We start from the raw sequence: 17,344 nt of genomic DNA, 5'->3' as shown, positions 1-17,344 counted from the left end.
AGGATGTATTGGGGCATCTGTGTGCTGGAGGCTTTGAAAGAATGTGCACAAAAATTTTTAGTGACTTTCTTTTCTAAATTAAAAATTTAGTAGTGGATTTAGGAGTAAGGGATAAATTACCAAAGGGTTAATTACATAGTTGCTGATCATATGCTGTCACTGAGTCTGTAGTTAACCCTGCTACCAGGGTGCACCAATAACACAGCAGGGGAGGTAGTCTTGTCACTAGATTTTTTTTTGTTGTAGTTTTTTAAAGTTGTAGATGGACACAATACCTTTGTTTTATTTACTTATTTATATTTATGTGGTGCTGAGGATTGAACCCAGTGCCTCACATCTGCAAGGCAAGCGCTTCACCACTGAGCTACAGTCCCAGCCCCGACTAGATTTTAATTTAAGGTGCTAGTGCAGTGGCAGCTGAATTTCAGGAACCAAGAAGTAGAATTTGTGAGTGTGAGTTACTAGTGGGCTCCAACATTTTCACCATCAGGTTCTTTTTTATTATCTTCTTTCTTCTTCCTCTCCACCCTCATGACTATGATCTGATTTAATAGCTAGGAACTTTTTTTTCAATACAGGATAATGGTATTAATAGCTCATATGGTTCAATATGTATTTATATGCTTAGTGATGAACTCAGTGAGGGAGAGGATAGAGATGGAGGAGAAGAGGATCCTAGGGGAACCCTGTGCAACCCCAGAATCCCAGGCCTGATATGTTCCTAAGGCAGGAAGTAGGAAATAGTGTAGCTGGAACTTTAAGTCAGTCAGCCAGCTTCCAGATTCTCCCTGCTCAACCACTGCTTGCTTTCCAAGTTTAGAGTTTCACCTAAAACAAATGTGAGGATTTAGTTTATGTAACATGACCATAGTGGATGCATAGTTCTCATTACGTGTTTTATCCTCGTTTTTAACCAAATGGCCGAGAAAACAATCAGTACAGGTTAAAAATATTGTCAGAAAGCTTGAACTTTGATTGTTGGATTTATAGGTTCATAGGCTGATCCCACTTTCTCAAGTGGTATCATGACTCATTGATAAGGGAGGGCAGAAAAAAACACATATAGGATTGTGTTTAAAGCTTACCACTTTAATTTTTTGTTTGTTATTTTTGGTTATATAAGACAGTAGAATGTATTTTGATAGCTTACCTTTTTTTTTTTTTTTTTGAGGCTAACTCATCTTTATGTTATGATTCTTAGGCTCATGTGAAACTCATAACCTGTCTTTGGAAATCTGGTCCAACTTTGTCATCTTCCCTGTGGAGAAAACAGAGGCCCTAGTTGTTGAGGGACTTACCCAGGGCATCAGTGGAACGTGAGACTGAGTCTCTTTCCTTTAAGGTCAGAATGGGTTCAGTTGAACTGTGAGCCCTCCCTTGGAATGTATATTCTTTATATGGATAGTGCTGTAAATGAAAACTAGGGGTCTAGATGAAATAAGAACATTAAGATGCTAAAATGGCCTCATCAAGATCATGGATAACTTCCAGGTAGCCACACCTGATGTCTTCATCCGCCTTGGCCTCTCTGCAGGGGTTAGGATTTCACTCTTGCTTGGTTTTCTCCTCCCTCTCGATTCTTTGTTTTCAGACTTATGTGCTGGTTCCTCCACTTTTACCTGATGTGAGATGTTGAGGTTCCATTGGGTTCATTGCTAGATCCTTTCCTGCATCTTCATCCTCTCCCTTGCTGAGCTTACCACTTTAATTTAATTTTTTTGTTTGTTGTTTTTGGTTATACATGACAGTAGAATGTATTTTGATAGCTTACCTTTTTTTTTTTTTTTTTTGAGGCTAACTCATCTTTATGTTGATGATTCTTAGTCTCTAACACAAACTTGTGAAGGTTCAGATTCAAGTGTCCAGCTACTTATGGACCCTGCCACTTGAATGTCATTTAGACATTGCTGACTTAGCATGCCAAGTGGAACCTATTCCAGGGCTCTCTAAATCTGTCATGGCAGCTTCCCCAACCCATCCCATTCTTCTGCTCAGTCATTGCCACCACCAACTGGGAATTACTCACAGCACTAGATGGCATTATATTGAGTTTGTTGTGTGCCAGGTACTGCCTTAGAAGTATTACATGAATTAACATAAAATTATCTAGTTAGTTCTAACGATAGAATCATGAGGTTGATGGTAATAATAGTAATGATAGTTATAATTGGTTATGAAGCTCCTAGTGTGCACCAGGCACTGTTTTAAACATGTTATGAATACTCATGCATTAAATTCTCACAGCAAATCTACAAGGAAGATACTATTATTTATAATCCCTAACATAGGAAACTGAAGCGCACAGAGATTCAGTGACTTACTCTGTCTTTCAGCCAGTGAATGGTGAGGCTGCGCATATAACCCTGGCAGAGCCTGAGTGTGACCACTGCTGTGTTACTTGATTATTCACATTTTACAAAGTGGTGATCCTGCCTTTTCCTCTCCCACATCTAGTTCATCCATGTTCTGTTGATTCTAACTCCAAAACATACCTCCAGGCTGCTCTCTCTGTCCTCTTTCTAGGAAGAGTCTTGTTCAGCCAGCACTGGCTCCCACAGCTTCCTGCCTGTGCTTTCTGCTTTCACTCTCCTCCTGATCTCCTCCATACTGAAGCAGTTCTGAGCCTGAGAGGAAAACTGCAACAATTCAGCCCATCCTGAAAACTAGTCAGTGCACTCAGAATAAAGTAAGCTCCTTTCTGTGGTCTCCCAAAGCCTTTCCTAAGTGACCCCTTCCATTTTCTAGTCTTTTCCCATATCCTCAGATGTGTTAAAGTCTTTGCTTCCTCTTAGACTATTTATTATTTCTTTCTTTTTGTTGTTCTCCCCATTAGAATATAAGCTACCTGAGGGCTAGAGCTCAATGAAGTTGAAAGAGAGTAAGCCCAGGTTAAATTTTAGGCTGCATTAGAACCTGACATTTCCTACTGGAAAATGTGTTCTGATTCTTTAGTAGATCAATCTCCATCCCTGGTTCCCTGAGCTGTGGAATGCTTGCACACTTCTTTCCCTTCTTTCACTTTCTGGAACCACAGGCTACAAGAGCCCCAGGACATTTGCAGCTGTATTTTTGGGGGAGGGATACCAGGGATTGAACTCAGGGACACTGGACCACTGAGCCACATCCCCAGCCCCACCTAGAGCCTAGAGACGGTTTCACTGAGTTGCTTAGTACCTTGCCATTGCTGAGGCTGGCTTTGAACTCTGGATCTTTGAACTCAGCCTCCTGAGCCACTGGGATTACAGGCATGTACCACCATGCCTGGCTGCAGCTGTATTTTTTTTTTTTTTTTTTTTTTTNTTTTACCTGATGTGAGATGTTGAGGTTCCATTGGGTTCATTGCTAGATCCTTTCCTGCATCTTCATCCTCTCCCTTGCTGAGCTTACCACTTTAATTTAATTTTTTTGTTCCCCTCCTAGTTGGGACTAACCACCTTCCTCCTGTGGCAAGGGGTACTAATTTCTGGAGAGGGAGACCAATACTGTGTAAACCCTGGTGACTTTGACCGTTCTGTAGACAATAGAAGGAAGTGGCCAGGGGAGGGAGCCTAGGAAGGAGCTGAGCCTCAGAGTGGCCATTCCTTGCCTGTGGCTATTCCTTGCCTTCAGACCGCAATCTGAGTCTCACCAACTCAAATCCTCCTGGCACTGATCTGCCAGTTGAGCACCAAGCATGGCCAGCCCATCAGCCTTATCATGGCAGCCAGGATTTTCTGTAACTCTTCTCATGCCTGCCATAACCCACTGCACCTCTGTGTCCCCAGGGATTCTTCTGAAACCAGCTAGATCTACACAATGTTAATGGCAAATACTTTAATTCAGCAACCAAACCTATCACGGTGGGGTTCAATAAAATGCATCATAAAAATTCCTGTAGTAAGCAAAAAGATAAGTTTGGGCTAATATTAGCTGAATTCAGTGGCACACATCTGTAATCCCTGCAATTTGGGAGGTCAAAACAGGAGGATCATGGGTTCAAAGCCAGCCTCAGCAACAGCGAGGCACTAAGCAACTCAGTGAGACCCTGTCTCTAAATAAAACAGAAAGTAGGGCTGGGGATGTGGCCCCTGAGATAAATCCCCGGTACCCTTGCCTCCAAAAAGGGCAGAGAGTAAGGGATGTAGCTCAGTGGTAAAGTACCCCTGGGTTCAATCCCTGATACCAAAAAAAAAGGGGGGGTGGCTCATACTAGTTAACAGGCAATAACTGTTAAATTAAGGTTTTATTTGTAGTTCTGTTATGGAGGACAGAAAACCATCAAGTTATTGAAGACCCTGTGACTTCCAAAGAAGTGTCATTATGTGAAAGTATTGAGTGAAGGTGGGCCTCTGCTATGAGATGTAGAAGTGTGTACTTCACACATACTTTCCAAATTGGAGCACATTATCTCTTACTAAGCACAAGTAATGATTGTAATAAACCAAGGATACCTTCCTTATGAAGCAACAAAAGCAACATGTTCTTAGTTGACAATGGAAGAGTAAACATGACCCTAATTAATGGCTGGAACCAATTGTTCTCTCTTCTTGAGCTCATAATTTATAGAGGTAACAGTAAGTCAGTATAGAGGTCCCAAGTCAGTGTCTTTTTGCCATAAAATCCTTTCCTTCAGCACTCTATTTGTTAATTTGGAACAGTTGGGAAGCAGTGAGTACAAAGCAGCACTTCCTTCTCTGGAGGCCTTCCAAAGTGTTTTTTTTTTTTTCTTTCTTTGGGATGGGATCTTTCTGAGTTGCCCAGGCTGGCCTTGAACTCCTGGGCTGAAATGATCCTCCTGCATATATCCAAAGACTAGAGCAACATCATCTATAGATTAATTGGGAAAGTTTATTTATATTAGGACAGCCACAATCAGGGATTAGCCTTGTCCACATTGGTAAGGAAAGCACTTACTGTTTCTTTTCCAACTCTTGGGAACACTCATATTGGTTGTGTGCGTAGGTGTGACTTGATCACTTGATTACTCTGACTCTTTGGTGGCCTGGAATGTAATTTTTGGCTTTTGTGTGGTATGTTACTCTGCACTTTAAATATCAGATCTTAATACTAGGACATTTTGGGATGATTCTTGAACTGTGGAGATCAGTGATGGAGATAAAATACTAAAAATACTAAAATACTCTAAAAATACTCCATCCTGTAACAGTATCTGTGTGTACCAGAAATTTCTCTTCTTTTTGTGGCAAGAGTAATTTTTGTGGTCTTTCTGCGCTATCTCAAGCTTGACTTGAGGTAACTGTTTTCTTAAGAGACAGCCCATTAATGCCCATCACCTAATCCCTGGAATTCTTTCCACTTAGGTACTTTGGCCTGCTGTACCAGAGCCAGGCGTTACTGGGTGTTGGATCTCTCAGGAGAAGTCAGACATGGATATAGGCTTCTTTTCTCTTGTGCTGAGTACATCATTACAGATGCAGAGTGTCACCTTTAGGGGATCTTAAATCTGATGCGTGTCTTGTTCTTTGTTTTAGATGAAGTATTAGGGAACAGTAGGGTCATTGTTTCCATAGCTCCTTTAAGCTGTCTCTGTAGCTCTGTCTCTACAGTGTAGGATAGTATGCTGTGGTAACAATATAGGAAAGAACAAATCTAGCACTGTGTCATTGATATAGTGCATTTGGAGAATTTAGAAGGGAAATATAGAAGAAAATACATTTTTCAGTAATATGCTTTAAATGTAAGATGATCCAGCATTTCTCAAAAGATGTTTTATTATTATAGCTAAAATATTATCTTTATGCTTATGTTTATCAAATTGATTTTTAGTTTTATTAGTTTTGTTTATCTTATTTTGTTTATTTTTTATGTGGTGCTGGGGATCGAACCCAGGGCTCGCACATGCTAGGCGAGCGCTCTGCTGCTGAGTCACAATCCCAGCCCACCCTCCTGGATTTTTTGTCTTGTATCTTCTTCGTCCATGATGTAGCTGAGATTGTCAATACAGTGAAATGAAACAGACATGGCAGTTACAGATTGTTCTGCCATTTTTGTAGATCTTTGAGATGTACATAGTATCTGGAGCTTATCACTCCAGGCGTGCTTAGCTTGCCTGTGAGGTTCTCAGTGACTTTCCTAGCTCTGTGATCATCTAAAATTTAAAATTTGCCAATGTGACCAGGCTTCACTGTCACAGTGAGAAACCTTTCAGTGACCTTGGAGTGTGGCCCATCAAGAAGGTGGTGTCACCTCTCTTCTTAGCACTGTTGATGCTTTGAGAGTGTTATCCAGGGTGTGTTGATAACACCTGTTGTCTAATTTGAGAATATTTTTATATCATGATTAGAAAAATTGTTGCTCTGATAAGCTGTGAGAGTTTTTTTTCTCCCTTATACTGGGAACTGAACCCAGGGATACTGTACCGCTAAGCTACATCCCTAACCCTTTTTTAAAAAAATTTGTGACAGGATCTCTATAAGTTGCCTCAGCCTCCCAAATACCTGTGATTACAGTTTGTGCCACTGCATCTTGTTAAACTATTTTTCTTCTTGATAATTTTACCAATAAAATTTTATTACTTTATTTTAAAAATAGATTTCAGTAAGTATTCTTCTGGGGAGCCTATAATGCAGGACACTATGGTGATACTGGTGAGAGTGAGGATGTTGACATATATCACAACTTCTGTGTATAGATTGACTGAGTGAAATTAACATTACTTTACAGAGCCTTCCTGTGGAACTGGAATACTTGGCCATAGTTTTTGACAAAATGTGGAATTTTTGTTCAGAATTTCAGTCATATTTTTTTGCTTTTATCTATCATCTAGTTTAAACTTTAAAAACACACTGTTAAATGTACATGGAGGGGGCTGGGTTGTGGCTCAGTGGTAAAGCACTTGTCTGGCAGCTACAAGGTACAGGGTTCAATCCTCAGCACCATATAAAAATAAATAAATAAAATAAAGATACTGTGGCCATCTACAGCTTAAAAAATATGAAAAAAAATATACATGTAAACTGTGTTAGTAGTTATCCTGATTGTGGCTCAGGTATGGTGGAAAGCAGGTGCGTTGTTTTCCTTTCACCACTGTATTCTGATTGTAATGTCATGGGAAGATGGTACTATCAGGTTTGGTACTAATGTGTTTAGAAGATACTTTTTAAGTTAAATTTATATCAGTATTCACTTCATGAGAAAAGTCTTTAACACATGGCTAAGTCATACAAAAATTGATGTTTTACTTTAGATAATTATATTAAAGAAATCTCCTCCTCCAGGCCAGTATTTTGACATTACTCTTTTTTCCCACTTATTGGGAAAGTGTCTTGGCCTGTCTTCTCCTCCTCCCCCGATATAGGTTCTCATGTCTCTTCCTGAGATAGACAGCAGACCCATTCATTCTCTTCCCAGAAGTCCTCAGAGCAGCCGACAGCTGTGGACACTGGACACTCATTTGGCTTGGGATCTAGCATGCGAACTTCTCTGCCTGTCTGGAAAGTCATTCCTAAACCAGAGTGCTGTTATTTCAAAAAAACCTTAATAAATGAGGTGAGGCTTCATTATGAACAGGCTAACTATGAGGTTTTAACCCTCTGGCTGGCTATGAGGATGCATCATGGCCTGTGTGGAAGTCTGACTTTCTTAGTAACTGGGGAGCCAGAATTGACAATTTGGTAAGCAAGAAAATTGAATATTTCTCACATATTCGGTTTCCTTTTATTTATCAACATGAGTGTTTATTGTTGAGAGTTTGGCCTCAGTGTGAATTTTAATTAGAACCTTAGTATAACATGATCACACTGTGGTAGCAAGACCAAAGTAATATTGAATACATTTAAAGAAAGGAAATCATATACATTGTGTCAAATGAATAATTGAGCCATGATAAGTGCATGATACTATGTTCTTAATGTCATTTTATCTTTTTATTGTTTTAAATTTTTTTTATTTTCAACTGGTCATTTATTATTTCCTCACTATTTAAAGTGAACTTCTCTTTGTTTTTCTTTACCAGCCATCTGTTTTCTTAGTTAAGAAGTGGTTTATGAATATAGATTTTATTTTTCTTTCGAAGATTGGTATCTTATAGAATTCTTCATTGAAATTAAAAACTGCTTCACAAAAGGAAAACACTGCTCAGGAGGATTCCCTGCACAATTTGATTTCCGCCCTAAACAAGACCTGCTCTGGTGTCTCTGTAGCTGTAAAACTGTTGGCTGTGGGGACAGAGCTGAACACCTGGCTGGTCTCACCAGTTGGCTGATTAATTGTAGAGAGGGCTTTGTGTTTGAGACTCTAAGCCAGCTTCAGGTTTGCAGAAGACAGTCTTACATTCTAATGCTATTTGAAAGCTGTACTCTTATCTTAGGTGTACTGTTAACTGTTTAACTTGCAAGAGAGAAATGTAGTCATTTATCATTTGAATTAGAAAGTCAAGGCTGAGTTTTATTCATAGTTTCTATACCTTAACGTTAGTACAGTGCCTAGGATGTTAGGCATTCAGATGTTTATATAGTGAATGAGCAGGCAGGCAGATGGATGGATTAATATGTTTAATTGGTCTTTATTTTTTTAAATATTTAATTTAAAAGGATATGAATAACAGTTATTTTATGTTGAATCTGAAGAAAAATAATCACTAGACTTCATGCTCCCAATTCTTTGGGCAGGTGACCAGGGAATGGATTGTCGTTCTCCAGGTTGAGCTGCTGAATGCTAGGTTTATTCTGAGAAGATTGTTCCTGAAGGCAGGAGAAAGAAGCAACATACCATTTGTTTTCCATGCATTTTACTGGTATTGGAGATATAATTCAGACTTTGGGCTCCTAAGTTGAAATTAGTGCTTTAATTTCACTATACTGAACGGTCCTGAATAGTGAGATTATTCTTCCTCTTCTGGTTTTTATCTTTCCATCAGCCTGAAGAGATGATAGGGACAGGTGGCAATACTTCACAGGTTACAGGGAGGCCGGAAAATGCTTGCTGAGTCTTAGGGTCTTTATCTTGCTTATTAGCTAGTCTGATCCAGTCTGGCTTTTGCGGAAGACAGGGGGAAGGGTGTGTTCTCTTGTTCTGTCCATAGCATATTTTGGAGCTCATTATTCTAGTCCTCAAAACCCTGCTTTCATCAAGTTACCCATTAATGTTAGTTTTTATTTCAGTTTGTTGTAGAAAGCAGTGGTAATTCCATTTCTGTACTTGTGTGAGATGGTTTAGTCATTATCTCTTGTACCATTTTATGGCCCTTTTGTAGTTATTCATTGGTGAAATTTTAAAAAAGTTCAATACTAGAAAAAAATTTGTCTTTCCTGCATAACTAAGCACTTTCCTTATTTCTGGTAGTAAAGTTTATGTAAGTCATCTTGCTTCTTTTCCCTGATAGCAAGCACACTTAAAGCCAAGGTTTTTTATGCTTAGTGTTGATTTTTGTTGTTGTTGTTGTTGTTGTTGTTACTAGGGATTGAACCCAGGGGTGCTTAATCACTGAGCCACATCCCAGTCCTTTCAATATTTTATTTTGAGATGGGGTTGTTTTACTAGGTTGTTTAGGGCCTTGCAAAGTTGCTGAGGCTGGTTTTGAACTCGTGATCATTCTGCCTCAGCCTCCTGATCTGCTGGGATTATAGGCATAGGCCACTATGCCCTGCTTAGTGTTGATACTTTTGCTGTCTTCTTTTCCTTAACTCTTTTTTCTTTTTAGGAATTATTATAATGTTTCTTTTGTTTTGACTTTTTTAATAAAGTGCTTTAAATTTTTATAAATAATTTCTACTAGGTTGATTTAAGCAAGAGTACATATAATTATTCACTAAGCATTTATTTTGAGTTAATGCTTATTCTGTAACTTTTCCCCACCAACTCCCATTAATGTTTCTTTCTTATTTAGTCCTGGGCCAAGCTGAGTAACTCCAAATTTAGGTACACAAATACTATTTTATTTAAGATCTTAAGATCATGGTACACAAACTTTAAGGAAACAGAACTTATAAAAGAAACAGTTCTTCTAAAAGCTAAATTTTTGAACGATGAATATTAATCCCCTTTTAGAACCTGGATGCTATAAGTTATTGCCTGAACCCCAAACTCATGCTTATTACTTCCAGCTATGATCATAGCCCTTAGTTGAAGGGTGGCGTAAGGGAAGATTTGGGTCATTTTCCTTTTCCTTGCTTCTCAGTGTCTGCTCTTTTTGGTTAGAGGTTAGTATTGAAATTCTCTAGTCAATTTTCTCAGGTTACATTATGCATCTCCCTGGGGCACATGGTGGTCATGAGTCAACAGAATTTTCCAGGACACTTAATTTTTGATGACTTTACAGTAGCATAGCACAAGTGATATTTGTTTCTAGATATTGAATCTCTACTTCATTCATCTCATTTCCTGTGTGTGAGGTTTCCTGTGTGTTCTCTTTTGCTTGTATTTGATTTAACTTAGATGTTTGTACTTGTGCATATTTCTGGTGATTTACATATGAAAGTGATAATACTACATTTAAAAAAAAATTTTTTTTAAAGAGAGAGAGAGAGAGAGAAGAGAGAGAGAGAGAGAGAATTTTAATATTTATTTTTCAGTTTTTGGCGGACACAACATCTTTGTTTGTATGTGGTGCTGAGGATCGAACCCGGGCCGCACGCATGCCAGGCAAGCGCGCTACCACTTGAGCCACATCCCCAGCCCTACATTTAAAAATTAATAATAATTTTTTTAACACGGTACTGTGCTGGGGATTCTACCCTGGGTAGAGTATGTTAAGCACATACTCTACCCCCACGGAATTACATTTCTGGTTCCAGTTCTGTGTTCTTAAAATATCTCCTTTATTGGTGAACCTGCCAGTAAAAGTAATCATATTCATGTACTTACCAGCCATTCTTCAGAACATTTTCTGTAGTGTAGACTAGTCTCTTTATCATTAGGAAACAAACTTCTGCCTTTTGTCTTTTGATCTACAGATCTTTTCTTGCGTTTCTGGGTCCCCTCCTTTCACCCTGTTCTGGACTCACTCTCCTGTTGACTTCTTTGACTGCTTAACTGGTTTCAGTTGGTGCTTGTTATCTCAGGGGATGGTTTTCAAACTAGCTTGTAGGTTGAAAAGTAGACTCCTCCTGGGAATGAAGCTAGCAAAATAATCTGGAAAACTTCTTGCTATAAACAGTTAGAAATACTGGAAAAGATAAAACAAGCATTGTTTTAAAATCTTTATTACAAGAAAGTGAGAAAAATCCAGAGGTGGAGAAAAAGAGAAAGAAGATCAGTGTTCCTGAGAAAAGAGGGGAGTGAGGCAGAGAGAGAAGGTCTGAACCAGTGTGGGCCTGAACCCTGAGAGCCAGGATTGGGTTTCAGTGAGGCCCCGCAGAGGCAAGGCTGCAGAGCAGAAAGCCAAAGGGAGCAGGCTGCTTCTTAGCTTAAAACTCTCTTTTTGCTTAAAAGACGTCTCTTTTGAAACTTTTGGGTTTGGGATTTGAATTTATGCTGCCATTGTGGTCTAGAAAATCCCAAGCTCTGAATACAGTTGTTTTAGTTTAGGATCAGTATGGTGGAGAGCACCTCCTCTATAATGATCAGGAGAGACACAAGATGAAAATATTTTATTACAGTTTGGAAGGTGGAGGCTGATATTCGGCAGGCCTCCGGGGCAAAGACTAGAAGTCAGAGAGCACATGGAGAGAGGCAGACAGACACACACACCCCAGCCAACCTGGGGGCCAACAACTTTATTGGGTCCAGGGCATTATCCAGTCAGATTTCCTGAAGGGAGGGAATTTTAATTGGTGGGTTTGAAGTATGAGGTGGGCATAAGTATGAGGAGGTCACACTATGACTGAGAGGTAGTCACTGCAGCATATTTACACAGTTCATGAGGGCCAGTGGGGTCCATTAAGTAGACTGTCTAGCTGTCCCACAGGGAGGTGGTCACCAGGAGGAAGTTGTATAAAGCAGATTTCTGGATTGACCTCACTGAGGAGCTAGGAGGAGGTATAGAAATGGAAGCTTGTCAAAGGTGACAGCCTGCTTCTGGTGTGAGAAAGTGCAGATTCTATTTAAAATGGATTCTTAGGCAACCTAAAATTATAAATGTTCACTACACTAATCACAATGCTTCTGAGTTGGAAGCACCCAGGGGTGTTGGCAGATATAAATGCAAACTCTTTTGGAAGAGTGTCATCTTCAACCCACTGATGAAGAGCTCTGAAGTAGGAGCTAACCATAAAAGCATTACTAGATGTCTAAAGAAATGAGGCACCGTAGATGAGAATCAGCGGTCATTTGTGATGTGCCATTTGTTTCATTCTAAAGTGTGTATTGATTACATACTATTGTATTACATATGTATTGTATTACATATGTATACTATGTATTGATTATATACTAGATTCTATTGTCAGTGCTAGAGTTATGGCAAAACATCGTGCAGGGAAACGAGTATTGGATCTTGACCAGAGGGTTTGGTACATTTGGCTTGGAGTTCTGCTTACTTCAAGGATCATTGCCAGAAAACGCTAGGGTTTTCTGGTGCTGGTTCAAAAACCACTGATATGTATCAGTCCGTTTATTTTGCAGATGAACATATTGAGGCAACAATGGCCAAGTAGCTTTCGTAAGGTATGAACTTCAGTTTCCTTGTTTTTAGAGTGGGGATAATGTGTCTCATGGTGTGCTGTGAATAAGAAAGGTTAAATGACCCATCAACTGCCACAAATTAATCTCTTCTTCCTTCTCCATCCCCCTTACTAGTCCAGACAGTCCGAGAACTCAATTCTCCCACTCTGCACGCGGAACGCTTTTCTGTTGCTGGCACCATTCCTTGGGAATGGTTCAAACCCAAGCAGTCATGCACTTTTACTTTTCATTGTTTGGTTATTTCACATTAGTTTTGCCTTTATGATAAAGTGTGAACTACTAGTTCAGGGACTAGATATTGTGTTTTTATATTAACTTGATAGTACCTAGTTTTGGACTGGTCACTTGGTAGATGTTTTGTGGTATTTGTTTACTATTTTTTGATTAAGCGAAGCTGTGCCATTGTAATAAGGAAATGAAAATATTTTTTTTTTGCTGGCTATTTATGATGCAGACATCTGTATTCTCTTCTCAGTCCCTGGTTCCTTTGATGATTCCTCCCTTCCTGCTGCAGTTTCACTCACAGTCCTGGCATGCTCTCATTCTGGGCCAGGCCCCTTTGTGAGAGCTTCTCACCACAGTGGGATGGTGTGTATGCTGGAAATTGTTGAATAGCCCACAACCACTTTGCATAGTTCTAAGCACATTAGAATTGATAATGCTGGTCCTTCAGTTAGCTTTGTTCCTCTGAGGCTGTGCTGTGCCCTGCCCTTGGCCTGTGTGGACAGTATGGACATGCTCTCTGTGTCTCTACCCTGCCCATCTGTTGACTGAAGGTCAGGCCCTTCTGCTTATCATCAGAACTAGGAAGAGGTGACTTGGAACTCATTCCTCCCATAGAACCTAAGTGGGGCTGGGCTGTAGCCAGGGCTCTATTTGTTGGTTGGCTGCTTTTCAGCTATCCATTCTAGTCCTTTCTATATGAAAAATGAAAATGCCAGGGGATTATTTTTGTAAGTAAAAAAGATGGCAGCAGATGTGAAAACAGATTTACTCATCATGATGTAAATTGGCATTTTGTTTTCATTTTAGTTTAACAATATGTAGGTATTCACGAAAATATTTGGCTGTAAAAATTAAGAAAATTACAGACTGCTGTTATCTGTTATAGTCCATTTAATTTAGTTTATTTGGGGGAAAAAACCCTTCAAATTCGAAGTTAAAAAATTACTGACATTTATGTTAGTTAAGCTTTAAAAATTCAAAATAATAATCCAGAAGACATTTTAATTAGATTTACCATAATCAGTTTTACTTTCCTTTGTAAATGTATTATAATTTTCAGGAATATGGACTTTGGTAGTAGGAATATTGTGAAGTTGTTTGCTTTATCTTTTATATTTTTCGACAATTTTGTCTGTGTTCCTTTTTAGTAAACTGCTTTATATTTCCTGTGTAACCAAGAAGGTTTTTTCTTTTTTCTTTTAACTACAGCTAGCCTGTTTACATGAGCTAGTTTGATTTTTTTTTCATTACTCTGTGTTCATGCAGAGATCTTTATTGCTAGTGTGGATCGTGCATTTCAGTGCGTCCATAGAGTCTGTGCACTTAGCCCCCGACATTGGCAGGAACCTGGGATGCTTTTAGTTACTTGGAACTCTTCAATTGTGATAGTATTAATTAAGATGCATTTTATTAAAAATCATGTTCAAAGTATTTATTATAGTGTTTTAGATGACTAGAACTTAGCTTTTTAAGAGCCCACAATTTTTATTGCAGTTCCCTTGTTTTTTTAATCAGAGCCTTATAATCACACAAAGTATTTGGGTTCCTTTCGACAAAATTATACATCCAAGGAATTTGATTTCAATTCCCATTCCACCCCCCTTTCTCCCCTTCTCTCATTCCTCTACTGATCTTTCTTTCACTCCCTTGTTTGTTTATTAACATTTGTTTTTTAGTTGTAGGTGGACACAATACCTTTATTTTATTTTTATGTGGTGCTGATGATCAAACCCAGTGCCTTAGGCATGCTAGGCTAGCACTCTACCTCTGAGCCACAACCCCAGCCCTGTTTGTTTATTTTTGATTGATACTTTCTACATATACATAAAGATGAAATTCCCTTTGATACATGTACCACACATGAGAGAAAACATTTGACCCTTGATTTTCTAAGTCCAGCTTATTTCGCTTAGGATGATTTTCTCCATTTCCATCCATTTGCTGGCAGATGCCATTATTTCATTCCTTCTTTATGGCTGAGTAAAACTCCATTGTGTATTTATGCCACATTTTCTTGATCCATTTATTTACTGATGGGTATCTGGGTGAATTGTGCTTCTGTAAACATTGTAGTGACTGTTTCCTGATAGTGTGCTGGATATCCGTATAGTTCTTTTGGATAACTACCAAGAAGTGGGATAGCTGGGTCATCCAATTCCTAGGTTTTTTTGAGTCTCCACCTGCACTTCCTTTCTTAATTAGAAGTTAGTGACTATCTATCTGAAATCTACCTGTACTTTCTCATTCCATGTCATTTCTTATTATGTGGGGACACACAGTGATGCTTTTGGAAAGGGCTGGCATGTTGGCTTCTTATATGTGTATATATATATATATATATATATTTTTTTTTTAATTTTAATATTTATTTTTTAGTATTTGGCGGACACAACATCTTTGTTTGTATGTGGTGCTGAGGATGGAACCCGGGCCGCACGCATGCCAGGCGAGCGTGCTACCGCTTGAGCCACATCCCCAGCCCTTCTTCTATATTTAATGGCCATTCATTCAGCAGATATTTATTGTATTCACTTTTAGGTCAGTGGTTAAGTGCCCTGGGTTTAATCCCAGTACAAAAAAAAAAAAAAGATATTCACGTGTATTTCTACCCATGGCAATGAAAACACATTTCCTAAAGTTTACTAGCCATTCCATTATAAAGGAATACAATTTATAATATTAGGAAAGCATTAGCATTCCTATGTAGGGTCCTTCATTTCTATGGGAGAGCATTTTGAACTACATGTATAAATAAAAGCACTTTTATCCAATCTAATTTATATTTACTAAATACCTAATGTATACAGCTGCTTGCTAGATATCTTGAGGAATAGGCATTTAAAAGTTTTTATCCTTAAGTGGCTCTCAAGTTAGCAGGGATGATAGGGACTCAAATACCTATAATATGGTAGAGGATTGAATGAGCAATTTAAGAAAGACTGAAAGTTTTCTTATAAAGACTAAAAGAAGTCCATGGCTAGTAGGGAGGACTTTATGGAGTAGGTAGTTTTGAGGCGGGTCTTGAAAGACTGCTAAACTTTGGTGCAAACATTGTAGTCACAAGGATTAGCTTGGGATTTGGTTCAGATGGTAAGAGTACTTTAAAAGGAGCATAATTTCTATAGAGGACAGAGGTAGTGAGACAGAAAGACCACTCATAGATGGCCAGGAAAAGAATCTTGGATAAGAAAAGGAGGAAGAATTAGGAAATAAAACTTCTGTCCACAGTTATTCTAGCCACAAGGACAGTTCTTTAATAGCCCCTAGACACTACTAACACCCCCAAAGGTACTACTTCTTGCTCTAATAGACTGTCACCTCCATTCTTGTGCTGATTAAGGCTTAGAAATCACTTTTCTCCAGATTTGTTGAAAATAGAAATGATTGGCCTTTTTAAATTGTATATCCCACCAGTCATCTCTAGGGACAGATCAAGCCCATTAAAAACCCTAGATAGCAGACACCCATTGGCATCCATCTCTTGGGACCTCCTCCCTCTTTGGGAGCTTTGCTTTCTGTTACTCTAATAAATTCTGTTACTTTGCACTTGCTCTCACTCTTCTTGTGTCTGCAGATTTCATTTTTCGGATTTATAAGATGAGGAACCCATCTACCCTCTACGATCCAGTAGGAGATAATGCTGCAAAAATAGACACGGGCCCATTCAGTGCCAGACTGAGGAGAGTGTTCTTAGGCAGTGAATATGGTCAAATGATTTTTTAAAAAACATTTATTTAAAAAAATATTTTTATTAATTGTTGATGGACCTTTATTTTATTTACTTATTTATATGTGGTACTGAGAATTGAACCCAGTGCCTCACACATGCCAGGCAAGTGCTCTAGCTACAACCCCACCCCACTTTTTTCATTTTTCATTTATTTGTTTATTTAGTTGTAGATGTACACAACACCTTTCTTTTTTATTTATGTGGTGCTGAGGAATCAAACCCAGTGCCTCATGCATGTGAGGTAAGCACTGTACCACTGACCCACAACCCCAGCCCACTTTTTTCATTTTTTAATTCTTGTTTTTATCTTTATTATTTCCTTCCTTTACTGTCTTTGGGTCCATGTTATACTTTTCAAACCTCTTCGGTTGACCATTAAGCTCCTTAATTTATAGCATTTCTTCTTTTTAAATGTGAACATTTAATGAAGACAATTATCTGCAAAATACTGCTCTTGCTGTAGCCTACAAGTTTTGATATAGAGTATTTCAATTAGTATTCAGTCTTTTATTTTTACTTTATTTTTTAGGGGATTGAACCCAGGGACTTAAACTTGCTAAAAGCACTTATTCATCCACTGAGCACAGTATTCAGTGTTTTAAATTTTGTATTTTGTATTTTTTTTTTTTCAATTCACAGGTCTTTATTTAGAAGTATGTTTTTAAAGTTTGTTTATTCCTTTCCAAAATATGAGCTTTTATAATTAATATTTTTGTAATTGAGTTTTTAACTTAATAGCTTTATCTTAATATAGTCTGTGTGACATTTATTCTTAGAAATGTGTTGTGATTCACTTTATGTGGTAATTTTTTTTTTTTTTTTTTTTTT

At 38.4% G+C, this 17,344-nt stretch overlaps 1 protein-coding gene across 3 annotated transcripts in view; it reads left to right on the top strand.

Moving 5' to 3' along the window:
- Nucleotides 1–1,194: 1,194 nt before the first annotated feature.
- Nucleotides 1,195–17,344, top strand: part of Tulp4 (TUB like protein 4) — a 200,339-nt gene continuing 184,189 nt past the window's right edge. Inside the window, exon 1 of one of the 3 annotated variants that reach the window (XM_048805898.1) lies at nucleotides 1,195–1,342. The gene's annotated coding sequence lies outside the window, so the exon portion shown is untranslated. Of the gene's footprint in view, nucleotides 1,343–7,264; nucleotides 7,489–17,344 lie in introns of those variants that run through there. The other 2 variants (XM_048805900.1, XM_048805899.1) reach the window with 2 other exon arrangements.

This window comes from Marmota marmota, unplaced genomic scaffold (genome assembly GCF_001458135.2).
Source record: "Marmota marmota marmota unplaced genomic scaffold, marMar, whole genome shotgun sequence".
NCBI lineage: Eukaryota > Metazoa > Chordata > Mammalia > Rodentia > Sciuridae > Marmota > Marmota marmota.
Note: the sequence above shows the minus strand (reverse complement) of the source record. Positions and strands in the feature narration are given on the sequence as shown.